Below are 12,952 nucleotides of genomic sequence, written 5' to 3'. Positions count from 1 at the left end.
AGGACATCGAGGCAGCCATGACAGCCCAACTAATGACATTCACAAAAGCAGACTTCCAGAGCTGCTTCAGAAAACGGTGAGAAGGCTGGAATAAATGTGTTTGAAGCAAAGGGGAGCATTTTGAGCGGGATTCATGGCAATGTGTCTTTTACCGTAATACTTTTTAAAATTTCAACATCCACCATAATCTGTGACCGCACCTTGTCATATGTTGGTGTTTCTTTTAGAATGATTTTTAGAATGTTGCTGTTGGCCTTGAGGACACGTATGCTGCTCACAGATGCTTGGGTTCCCTCTCAGAGCCTCAGCACAGGTCAGAGGAGCTGTGGCTGTGACCCAGGGAGGCCGGACTTTCTTTGGCTCCGTTGATGTCAGGCAAATTCCAGTCTGTAGAACAGACCCTTCTACATCCCAGAATTAAGCTGCACCTCCCAGGGCCATTCAGAGGACTTCACTCTTCCGCTGGGAGGAAGGAAGGATGGATTCATTTTCCTTAACTTGTCCCCCTCCCCCTGTTCTGAGTGGGATTGCCACTTAACTTCTTTTTAATTAAAAAAATGCTATTCGGGGTGATGGAACATAATATTTAGACGTGTTGAGCTGACAGTTGATGGGTGTGTTGTCAATACACCATCACCACAAATCACACTGCCGGGGCTGGCTGGGAGGAGCTGCGTGTGCAAATGTGTGTGCACAGGCACCTGCTGGTTAGAGCGACCCCAGTCAGAAGCAGTGTGGTGGGGAGGGAGCTGTGGAGCGCTCAGTCTGCAGTGAGGGCGGGATCTGCCTTCCCTCCCCAGCCCCTGCCTCTGGGCTTTTAGGCCTTTAGTGCCCAGGGATGCAGGGAGGAAGGTGAGCCCTGGGGTGGGGGCAGATGAGGCAGCCGAGTGCTGAGTGGCCTGTGAAGCTGCATGGGGTGGTCTCAGTCACACTGAGCTCGCCATCTATGCAGCTGGGGTCCTGTTCCTCTGTGTGGCCCCACTGTCTGGGTGTCACCTTGACACTCCTCATGCTGCACCTCCAGTTCCACCACCAGGTCCTGCCTGGTTCACCCCCGAGCAGCCCTCGGCATTGGTCTCTTCTGAGCTCCCAGCAAAGCCAGGTCTCCCTCTGGGGATGGTGGTGCACACCCGTAATCCCAGCACCGGGGAGGCTGAGACAGGGGGATGGCTGTGAGTTCAAGGCCAGTGCTGTCTCTGAAAAACAAAAACAAAGTCTCCAGTGTCCTCCCCTACTGTCCCTGACACATTCTCTGCACCAGGGTAACAACTGCAGCTCGTGAGCCCAGTGTAGTTCCTGTTGGATTTTGTCCAACCCAGGATCTGTGAGTTGTTGGTACAGAGGAACACTTGATGATGTGGGAATCCTACATCCAACCCGAATTAAGTAAAATGTAACCCTCCCTGAACACAATTCCATCCTTCTCATGAACAGATCTGTATTATAAGAAATTGCACTTGATTATTATTACCACATTTGAGTTTCCTCCAAGATTTTGTAGAAATTTCTTTTTGCTCATTATTTTAGTGTGTATGCAGTAGCTTCTATTTCATGTCTTGGCTGCAAAGCCAGGAATAACTTTGCAGTACAATTTTGCTGAGGCAACGAGAAAGAACTTTGTAAATGAACATTGTCACCTGGCCTTCCTCACACACAGCTTGAGATGTTTTCTTGGCTCCTGCATGCACTTGGGATAAAGACAAGGTCCTTACTCTCGAGAACTCGGGTAGTCAACTCCTGCCTCTCCCAGCTTCACCCACTGTGGTCCTTGATCCTCCATTCTGGCTGCTCACTGGTTGTTGGTGCCCACCTGCCACAGGGCCTTTGCCCATGCTGTCCTGGGCTCCATTTGGAATGCAGCTTCCCACACCCTCTGCTCCTTCCCTGGTTTTTTTGCTGAAGTCTCAGACCTCTGTTATAGCCACTCATTGTGTCATAAACCGGCATCTATCCCTATTGAGATTCACCCCAAATGGTAGGTCCCGAGAGAGCTGAGGCTGTGTCTCTCCCCACCTCCACTGAATCTGCTGTGCCTGGCACACCATGGAAGCCTGGTGGTCAGAGAGGGCTTCATACCCCTGTCAGCCTGAACAGGAACATGTAGGCTGGGAAGATGGAGGATAGGAGAAAGTGTGGAGGGTGGAGGGAGGGCATCAGGAAACCCTGTGTAGCCTGCAGGCCACTGGGGTGGGTCTCAGCGGGTGACTGGAGGAACGGTTGGAAACCAGCTGGGCTGATTCACTGGTCCTGTATTCATTTGTAGACTGTCACTACCATGAAAAATAAGAACCAACTATCTATACACATATAGACGCACATAAATGTATATATTCCATGTTTACACAAAAGATAGCATTAGACACATTACTCCACATCTTTATTTTTAACTGAACTTTGGAGATCTTTCTATATCACTTCATTGAGTTTCCAGTCATTTTTACCAGCTGTATACCGCTCCATCGTGTGCTTATTCCAGAATGTTCTTTAATCAGTCCCTTGAGTTGCTTTCACCCTTTGGCTATTCAAAACCCACTGCAGTGGACACCACTGTCCATGCAGGACCTTTGCATATGTATATCATTCATTACACGTTTCTTCTTTAACTGATTTTCTAGAAAGCAAATTCTGAGGGTGGTAGTTCCGCCTAGCCCAACTGACGCATCAAAAGCCAGCACAGTAGCCCGGTGTGGTGACATACACCTATAGTCCCAGCTACTCAGGAGCCTGAGACAGGAGGACCAATTTTTTTTTTTTTTTTTGAGACAGGGTCTCCCTTTGTAGTTCAGGCTGACCTTGAACTCACTATGTAGCCCAGGCTGGCTTCAAATTTATGGCGATCCTCCTGCCTCAGCCTTCCGAGTGCTGGGATTACAGACGTGTACTGCCACAACTGGCAGGACGATCATTTTGAGGCAAGATTGAGGCCAGTCTGGGCAACATAACGAGACTTCATCTCACAAAAATACAAAAGCCGTTGCACCTTTTCTCCCTCCTGAGTGCAGATCTTAAAGAAATTCTCACAGCAGTTCGTAGGGGATGTATCCGGGAATGTTCGCGTCACTGGGAGCTAGGCCAGGTAGAAGTGTGTCTCCTGCTGCTTTCCAACTGCGGCTCGCTGCTCTGTGACCCAAGGAGACCTGGAGTGCTGGGGCACTTCCTGCAGGCATCCCAGCCTGAGTGCTGGACCCTGTGGTCCCCAGGAAGGGAATTGGCTCCATCCTTAGCTGACCTTAAGCCAGCGCACAGGGCAGAATCTGACAGGTTCAGGTGCTGCAGTCCGTAAACACTGAGAGATTGGTTTTGGGCCAAATGCTGCTCTTGGAACCAAGGAGAGAGAGAGGAAGAGAAATAAAAACTCCCAGAAAACTTAAAATCTGGTATTGGTTGAGAAATAGAACCCTGAGCTGCCCAAGCCTGGTGGAGCCCTATTTGGGGATTCCTGTGAAGACTGTCAGGGGAGGCAGCAAACCCGGAAAGGGCAAGATACCCCCTCGATCCCCCAAGGCCTTGCCATACCTAGAAGCCAGGCTGTGATCCCTCTGCCATCCACACCCAGAACTCGAAGGCCAGGGGGTTTAGCTCAGTGTTGCCCCGCCTGCCTCGAAAGTGCAAGGTCCTGAGTTCGATCTCTGGTAACAGAAAGAAAAAAGAAAAAAAAAAAAACCATGCTGGGAATCCCGGGTGAGGCCGGAGGAGGAATTCTCACTTCCAACCTGATTCCGTAACACCAAACTTTCTCAGGCATTAATCAACTACACTGTGCACTTTTTCTGAACCTTGGGATGCTGTGACTCAGAGGGAGTTTGAGGCAAGGCCCTCCTTACTCTCTGTCCTCAGCAGTGCACATGGCTAGTCCTTTCTAGGATGTCCCCCATGGGCTCTCTGGTCCATCGTGCCCTGCTTTGCAAAGGACCTGTAAGCTGGCACAAGGTGCCGCCAGGGCTTCTCTTGGGCCCTCTGATGTGGAGCCTCGTTAGCTGGCAGCAGCCAGGCTGCCACGGCACAGTGAAGGTCAAAGGAAACTTCCCTAGGGACCACCAGCCAGGGGGGTCGCATCCCTGGGGCTGCCTGGCATGAGCTTTGATTCCTCTGCCTGGTGTCATGGAGTTCACTCCTGCCAGGCACACACGATGCCAGGTGGAAGATGCTGCCTGGCATAGAGATGAGCAGGGGGGTCTCTGCCCACTCGGGGTGCTCATGCCTGGAAGGAGGGGAGCCACCTGTGAGAGCTGGGGCCTGGGGCCCTGGAGGAGGGGACATTTGGGAAGTGCTGCTGGGGAGGCTTTAGCCAGATGCCAGAGGTCCCTCTGGTTTGTTAACCCCCACCCCCACCCCCATAGACCTTCCAACTCTGAGCCAGAACAAGCCAAGAGCCTGAGGGCTGTGGCCTGGGCCAGGATGTGGCTCTGTGTGGCTCCGTCACTGTTTACAGAAGGCCCAAGTGTGGTGCTGGCGTCACAGCCTGGAGTGCCCTGGGCCTTCTGCCAAGGGGCTTCCTGTCTGAAACACAGAGCCAGACAGCCTAGCAAACCCTGACCCAAGACACTGCTCAGCAAGTGCACAGGGGGACATCGCTGTCTGTATCGGAGACAGTGATGGTGCCCACCATGCCCTCCCTGCTGTGCCCTGCAAGGAAGCCCGGCTGTGCTGCCCACCTGCTGGGCCCTCTCGACACTTTGGGTCCCAGAATGTTGGGCATGGAATTTGTGCAATAGCAGTGGAGCCCTTGGGTGCTTGACGGTTTTTGTAGATTAATAATTCACTCTGAGGCACAGGTGGGGTGTGGTGAGCTGAGCTCCCTGGCAACACCTTTTCTCCTCCATTTTAATCTCCCACATTCCCTGGAGCTCTGGCCGGAAGGAAGTCTCCCCTCCTGCCCTGCCCTGCCCTGCCCTGCCCTGCCCTGCCCTGCCCTGCCCTGCTCAGCCTAGCCCAGCCTAGCACAGCTTCGGGGATGGGGAGCCCGTTCCTGGCCATGGTCCCAGAGCTGACTCAGAAGACTCTGCACTGAATCCTCCAGGCCAGGAGTAGAAGACTTTCCCTTTGGGCCCTGGACCCCTATCCCTCTACCCTGCAAGACCCTCCTAAGCCCCCAGCTTCAAGAGCCTGCCCACCTCCCTCCCAAGAGGCCTAAGCTCCTCACTGGGGCTCCCACCCTTCAAGCTGGGATTGCAGGTTGCCCCTCTCTGCCTCTTCCTTGTGAAATTCTTGGGAATTCTTGTGGAAGCATGCAGGGTGGTGGGATTTTACCTGCTCTAGCAGAGTCCTGCCACAGAAGGTCCTCAGTGTGCGCCCGTGTTCCTGGCCTGCCCGTCCCTCCTGCACAGAGCAGGTCTTCAGGGTGGTTGCTGCTTGGTTCTGAAAATCTAGCCGTCCTTAAGAGAAACTTGAGGTCAGGAGGTTGCCTTCGTTTGGACCCTTCCAGGACTCCCGAGCACGATACTCTGCACACTTCTTGGCCAGCAGCCCCACCATCGCCAGGTGCCTGAGGAGCCAGGCAGGCTTCTCAGTCCTTGTCCCTGTCATGTCCCCCTCAGCCCCTGTTGTTCCAAGGTGAAGGATGTTAATCCCAGTGGCTGTGTTGGAACCTGTCCCCGCCAGCCTCCCTGAGCCGTGTGTTAGGCAAGAAGCGCCCGGTCACATCAGTTACATGCACGTAACACCCACACACACACACACTTCCTTGGCTCCTAGAGGACAGGTGGACACCTCCTGGTGGCCTCCACGTTTTGTGCATTTGTGCCACACGAGGCTCTCAGGTCTCTTCTGTGAATACCAGCTGGGCACAGAAGCCTGGATTTGGGTTTCTGCAAGTGCACAAACGATGAAGTGCTGATTGAATGGATTTTACTCAGGCTCCCTCTGGAAAATACTTCAATTATTTGGATATACAAAAACGTGGCTGAGGTCCAGAGAGGGTGAGTGACTTTCTCAGGGTCACAGAGTCAGCAGAACCAAAGCCCAGGGCTCCTGGCTCCTCCCACGGTCCCCACTAGATCCCCCCACAGTCAGAGTCCATGCCCCTGTCCTGATCTTGCCACCCAGTCCTAGCCATTTGTAGAGCTGTGGGGTTTGGAAAATGTGCCCCAGTGCGTGTCGGCCAGACTGCAGACCATGGCTGCCTCCAGAAAGCTGCCCTAGACGCCTTGCCCCCAGGCTGTCCCCTTGTCATCAGATCACCACCCCCCATCCATACCAGCTAGGGAGACAGCAGAGGTGGCAAGTGGCTGGCACCAGGGGGAGACCATGTTGAAGTCCCTGATAAAGACCTGCTAGTCCTGGAGCAAAGACGGTGGTGACAGAGAAGACCAGGAGCCTCCACACCAAAAGGTGAACAAGCTCCAACCTCCATGTCCTGTCGGAGAGGATCCACAGGGCGCAAAGTACAACTGTCAGCGTGAAACAGAGCCAATTCCTAGAACTCGGAGAAAGCAACGGTGCCACTGAAATGGGAAAGTAAATGTTCCGTGGAGCCCCAGCCAGCTGAAGAAACCTTCCCACAGCTGGGAGTCAGCCTGAAGCCCAGGCCAGGAAGGAAGGGAGTGAGCCAGACGCCGTGCTGGACAAGATTTCGGTGCTAACCGCTGGCACTGGCAGAGCATGTCCATGGTAATCGGGTTACTGGCTTAAAAAATACCCACCGGCTTTATTTAAAAGACGAATCAAAAAGCATTTAGAGTAACAACATTGCTTAAAAGGGAGCCATGAGCCACAAGCCCACATCTTGGAGGGTGGCCCTTGGCTCCCGGCTCTTTAGTGGGCAGAGCTGGGAAGAAGACTCCCTGGGGACCTTCGTTCAGCTTTCTTTCAAGCCCTGGAAGGAAGGCTTGGCTGCCACACAGGCCAAGGCATTTGGGGAGCTGTGTATACACAGTCTCTGAATGACCGCCCTGTTGGGAAAAGGAAAATCTTTGGTTTTTCTTCCTCAAACAAGCGGTGGTGGTCTGGCGGGAGGAGGGTGTTGCCCCTTCCGAATTATAAGCAAATGAGTTCTGCAGAGACCTCAGCCAAAGTCAACTTCCTCTCCTGATTTCTCTCTGTCTGTGTCCCTGGTTCAAAGGATGGTCTTGGGATAGACATCCTCTTGCAGACTATGTCCCCATCCCCTGGTGCCCCTGGCTGGGAGGCCAAGGAGAACTTTGATGCTCGCCTAGAGCAACAGCCAACAAAGTGTGGCTCCAGCCAAGTCCAGCCCAAGTTTGGTTCACACCTGTTCTTGGGCAGCCTGTGAGCAATGGAGGGTTCTGGCCATTTAAATAATTTGAAGGATTCTTAAAAGAAAAGCAGTCTTTCTTGCTATATGAAAATTCAAATCTCACTGTCTGTGTATGACGTGGTACTGGACCACAGCCACATGTGCCATTTATGTACTGTCTGAGGCTGCTGTCATATTACAGAGGCAGAGTTGTGATGGGGACCATGCAGTCCCCAAAGCTGGAAACGTTCACTAACTGCCCTGTCTGTATGTGTGCCGACTGGAAAGCTGCTGGGGAGCCTTGCTTTGCCTGCAGCCCTCCGTGGATCGGGCGCCTTAGGGCACTCAGCCCTGCACAAGGGACGGTGAATCCTGTCCCCAGTCTGTGTCAGAGGCGTGGAACCTGCTCTGGGTTTCACTTCTTGGCTCACTATTTCAGTTCAGTGAGCGTTTACTGAGCACTTGCTGGGCCCCAGTCACTGACCGGGGACACAGGATGGGTTGCCTGCTGTCCCTGCCTCTTGGTGACTGGGCAGCCTGGGGAGACAGGTACAGAAGCAGGTGATGTATGTGTCAGTGTGACAGGAAAGGCAGTCACGGGCTGTGGGGAGCATAGACGAAGGCCTTGGGTTCAGGGAACATTTATTGGTTGGGCACACCGTGGAGTCCTGGAGCCTCGCTCTGAGGAGGAAATTGACTGAATAAATGTGAAAGTAGTAGTTCTGTTCCTTAGTTTGTGGATGAAAATCCTCCTGATACCAATTACCCAATAGGAAATTACACATAGAGTACAGCGGTGACCTTATTGGAGAAATACAGACGTGGATCCTGGGTTGGTATTACAGCAATTCTGTAGATTGACTAATCCACCAAGAGCACTTTCTCGGTTTTAAATGATATGTTTCAGGTAGCCTTTTGGCAAGAGGCTGGACTATGGGCCTGGTGTGCTATATTCCCACAGAAGGGGCTGTGGCAGCTATTCTTGCGGGAGTGTGACACATCCCCGGAGGATACTGACACACTTGATTGATTGTGCCAGGCTGGGTGCTGGGTGGCTGGGGTCTGAGACAGGTGGGAGACTTCTCATATACACCTCTTCTAAAAATGTTTCACTGTGAATTTTTAACTTTATTTCCAAGCATTTATTTGGGATAATTTTCACCCTTTGGTATATCTTCTCCAATCTTTTGAGTTTGGAGCCATGTGAATATAGTATCTATTCAAAATGCACACGCTTCATGTAAAATAAATAGCACGTGGTTTTGCTATTATCTCCTGTGTTGTGGTGGGAAAACAATTTTCTCTCTCCTTCATTGAGCAAATGATCCTTGATTGCCTGCCATGAGCCAGACACTGTTGTAGGCCTGGAAGACATGTTGCTGGGCCTCGGTTTCTTCATCTGTATTGTAGGGTGTTATGGTTTACATCTGGATGTCTCCCCAAAGCCTCATGCGCTCAAAGGTGGGGCTTTTGAAATATGATTGGATTATGGGGTATGGCCTGTTAGGAGGTGGGGTTTGTGTGGCAGAGTTAGGTCACTGTGGGTGTGGCCTGATAAGGCAAATCTCCCTTCCTCTCCCCCTGCCTCATGTCCGGGCTGCCATGAGGTGAGCCGCTGTCCTCTGCCAAGCACCTGTACCATGCCGTCCTGGCGTGGAGCCAGCCAACTATGGACTGAAGTGTGAACCAAAATGATCTTCACCTCCTTTAATTTGTTGTCATGTACTGAGTCCCAGCAATGAAGAAGCGACTAAGACATGGGCAAACTAGATGATCTAAGGCCTTCAACTTGAGGTGCGGCAGACTCACCAGAGCCCCCGAGCAGTGGTCTGGGTGGGGCCCATGAACTAGCAGGTGTGGCAGGTGATGCTGATGCTGCCAGCCCAGGAACCCCACTTGGGAACCCACCTAAGTTCCATCTGGATCTGTGCTAATAAATAAACTACATTCCCATTCTGTGAATATCAGCAAATAAAGCAAGGTTCCTGGAGCCCAGAACAGAGAGTATTCCTTCTCCCCAGCAAGCTGAGAGGACTTCACTAGACAAATGCATCAACAGAAATGAAAAGATCTCGCCTCCATGAAATCACACAATGTTCTAAACCTGTGAGTCCCAAGATGTCATTCTTCCTGGGGGAAGAGGTGCTTTGCAGGGCTTTCAAGGAAGGTGAAGTAGACAGACCTAAGCCAAGAAGGCATTTGGAAATCACCAAGCCCAACGCCCACAGGAAGAGGAAGATGCTGCTGGGTATCACCTTAGGGCCCAACACAGTTTATCCTGGCTCACAGAGGCGTCCTGTGAGTCCCTGACAAGCCCAGCAGGGACACCTGCACCCAACTCCATGGCTGTATTCATGCTGCTCCCGTCCCCTCCACCTCTTTTGGTCTCACTCGTCCATGAGAACTGCGGTGCACTGTGGGTGCTCTCCCTGAGAACTAGCATCCACCCACCTCTACTGGGGATCCTTCTCCATCTCTCTCAATTCATTTGGAGACCTGATCATTATTTTTACTCACTGATTCATTTATTCAACAGATATTGTCCTTCCTTTAACAAATCCTTATTAGAGGGCCTGTGAGGTAATGGGCGTCATAATAGGTTCTGGGAATAGAATCATAGATTATAGAGACTGATTCATTAATCAAATAACTGCACTGGTGGCTGCCCAATTACAGACTGAGAAGAGTGGTCCAAAGGAAAGGAATATGGTTTTATAAGAAAGTAGAGAAAGGGACTTGATATAGACTTGAGATTTGAAAGATGCTCAGTACTTGGCTAGATGAAGGGGAAGTGAGGAGGGGGAGAGCTCTGCACATGGAAGAACAGCATGTGCAAAGGTCCTGTGCTGGGAAGAAGTGTGGCCCGTTCCAGGAGGGAGCTCCGTGGAACAGCTTCAGGCTTGGGGGAGATGATACTCAGCAGCCTTGAACACAGAGGCTCTGACCATCAAAGCTGAGGGAGTCACTGGGGGGAGTGGGGGTGGGGGAGGCCGCAGAGGGGGAATTTCCTGGGACTGCGTCACAAGCCCGGAGGAGAGAGCATTACCAGGAAAGACGGTCACTTCTGTCTGGGATGTTTCTCATTCCCCCTCTCCCTGCTCACTGGCATCTGCGTTCAGGTCTCATCTGTGTCTTCCCTGAGTGCAGCACAGTTGTGCTGATTCTCAGGTTTCAAGGGCACTTGAAGCCTTTGGGAGTGTGGACTGGATCTGGTGACACGAGCCACCTTGGGAGCAGCGAGGGGACTTGGTCTCCCTGCTTTTGAAGCCCCACACCCTGGCCTCTCCTCTGAAGTCTGCAGTAACGTCCATTGCTCAAGTTCACTTCATGTCCAGGGTCCTCTCTGGTGTCTGTGGACAGCCTCTGCTTCCGCTTCCTGCTGCCTTCCAGTTGCCCTACATCCCCCAGACCAGAAGCTGCCTCACAACCTCCCGCCTCTTTCTCCTGCAGGAAAGAGACAGAGCCCCAGCTCACCTTGCAGGTGGAGGGCGCGACTCCAGGGATCTCCAGACTGTTCTGCTTAATGTCTTTGCTGAAAGAATTTTATAAAACTCTTTCTCCCTTCACCCATTTTTAAGTTTAAATCTATGTTTGTTTTCATATGTTTGCAGTAAATGTGATTTCCAGTCTATCCTAAACATTGATTAAAAACAATAAATAGCCTCATTATATAATCCAGGCTGGAACTTGCAGCGATCCTCCTGCCTCAGCCTCCTGAGTGCTGGGATGACAGGCGTGTGCTGCAACACACAGCAATATTTTTAAGTATACTATTGGATCACTGTTTAAAAATCTATCCAGTGGAATCTCAACACCATAGCAATTTGATGCCCACTGTCCCTCATTTTAAAAATGCATGAATTCGCTCTTCTTTAATAGTCTGTTCTTTTTCCTCCTGGAAATTTTATTTCCATTTGGCTTTCCCCTTAGAATTTTATCCTAATGTAATATATGTAATATATGCTTATGCTTAGAACTCTTTCATTTGTGTCCTTACCATGTTTCTCTACAACAACTTTATATAAGATTGAAACTTTTAGGGCCAGAGATTTAGCTCAGTGGTTTTGCCGCTTGCTGCGCAAGCGCAAGGACCCAAGTTCGATCCCCAGGACCAAAAAAAAAAAAAAGATTGACACTTTTTTAATTTTCTTGAATCATAAAGCTCTGCGTATTAAAATTTTGTTCAACTTAGAGTTATTATAATTATGAACAGAACACAATTATCGGAAAATCACAAATGTATGCTTAATTTGGATAAGTAATTAATAAACATAAAAAGTAAACATATTGAAAATGCATCTCTTAATGAGATGGTCGTACTGGATGACTTTTTAAATAAACTTTTTATAGATATACAACATGCTCACTCGTACCTGACCAGGTCATGGTGAACAGCTTGAATTATCACAGAGTCCAGGTGCCTGTGCAGTCACCACCCAGGGTTAGGAATAAAATATTGCTGGTGCTTGAGTATGTCTGCAATTTGTTTACTTATCCATGTAAGAATCTTATTTATGGGCTGGGGATTTAGCTCAGTGGTTTCGCCGCCTGCTACGCAAGCGCAAGGACCCGAGTTCGATTCCCAGTACCAAAAAAAAAATCTTATTTATTGCTAGCGTGAGACAAGAATCAGCATCAATTGTATTTCTATTTTTCATTTATATAGATATAAACACTGAAAACTATTTACATGAATTTGATTGAAATGGAAGTTTGTTGGGTTTTTTTGTTTTTTGGGGTTTTTTGGTACCAGTGATTGAACTTGGGACCTTGCACTTGTGAGGCAGGCAGTGGAATGGAACAGAAGTTTTGTTAAAGTGGGGTCGCTGTGTTCTTTGATCTCCTTCTGAGCTATATAGTGATCTGTCACCAAGAATTACATTTTAATGTTTTCTATTAGTTCTTCCTAGTTAAAAAAGAAAAAGAATGACAAGTTTATCTTCCAGAGAGAGAGGTTGATTTACCACTCATCTGCTTTCTCTCTTGACTTTGCAGGTGCCTGCTTGTGTGGTCGCCAGTGGTGTGGTGGGAGGGGCAAGGGGGATTCTCTCTGGGTCAGTGACCCCCAATTAAGATCTGGGGTGGGCTGGTGAGGGGCTTTCCATTCTTTGTGTAAAGGAGGGTGTTGCTTATGAAAGAGCAGGCGTAGAAGGACAACTGGCCCCTCTTCAACCCCCAGTTCTAGAAGAGTTTCTGTAGAAGTTGAGGATCTGGAAACGATTCTCTTAAAACTTGAGCATGAGCTTTCCAGTCTCTGAATTCCCATCTCTCCTACTCTGACCACTTTTATTATCTACAGATCTTTCCCCTTCATGCTGTATTTCTTCATGTGACCCATCACCTTTGCCAACTCTAAGCTCCTCAAGGGGCTCCAGCCAGGTGCCCATGTCTCGATCATTTCCTAGCATTCTGCCTTACACTTAGCAGGTACCTAGTAGGTATCAGGTAAATGGCCTATCATCAGTTTCTTCACAATACTCCGGGTCCTAGAATGGTGCTGGATGTTCAGTAGCGGGGGTCCCAGAAGAATAGATGAATCAATCAATGAGCAAAGAGGAAAATAATAAATCCATGAGCTAATGAGCTACTGGGCTGGACAAAGGCTTGAGAGTAAAAGAGTCCACACCTTGTGGGAGAATCCAGATCTGCAGACTCATAAAGGCTGTGGAGTGTACAACACTGCTTTATATTCCTCTCTATAATGGGTCGTTATAGGTACAGCCACTCATCAGAAAGCATCAATGTAAACCGTGTCTC

General features: G+C 50.1%; 1 protein-coding gene across 24 annotated transcripts in view; it reads left to right on the top strand.

Annotated features, from left to right (window-relative positions):
* Trerf1 (transcriptional regulating factor 1) overlaps nt 1-12,952 on the top strand; it is a 187,594-nt gene that overhangs the window by 135,013 nt on the left and 39,629 nt on the right. The window lies entirely within an intron of this gene.

This window comes from Heterocephalus glaber, unplaced genomic scaffold (assembly GCF_053883595.1).
Source record: "Heterocephalus glaber isolate CG9 unplaced genomic scaffold, H.glaber_assembly_v1.0 deba00001497, whole genome shotgun sequence".
NCBI lineage: Eukaryota > Metazoa > Chordata > Mammalia > Rodentia > Bathyergidae > Heterocephalus > Heterocephalus glaber.
The sequence above is the reverse complement of the archived record's forward strand: the minus strand, read 5'-3'. Positions and strand labels throughout refer to the sequence as shown.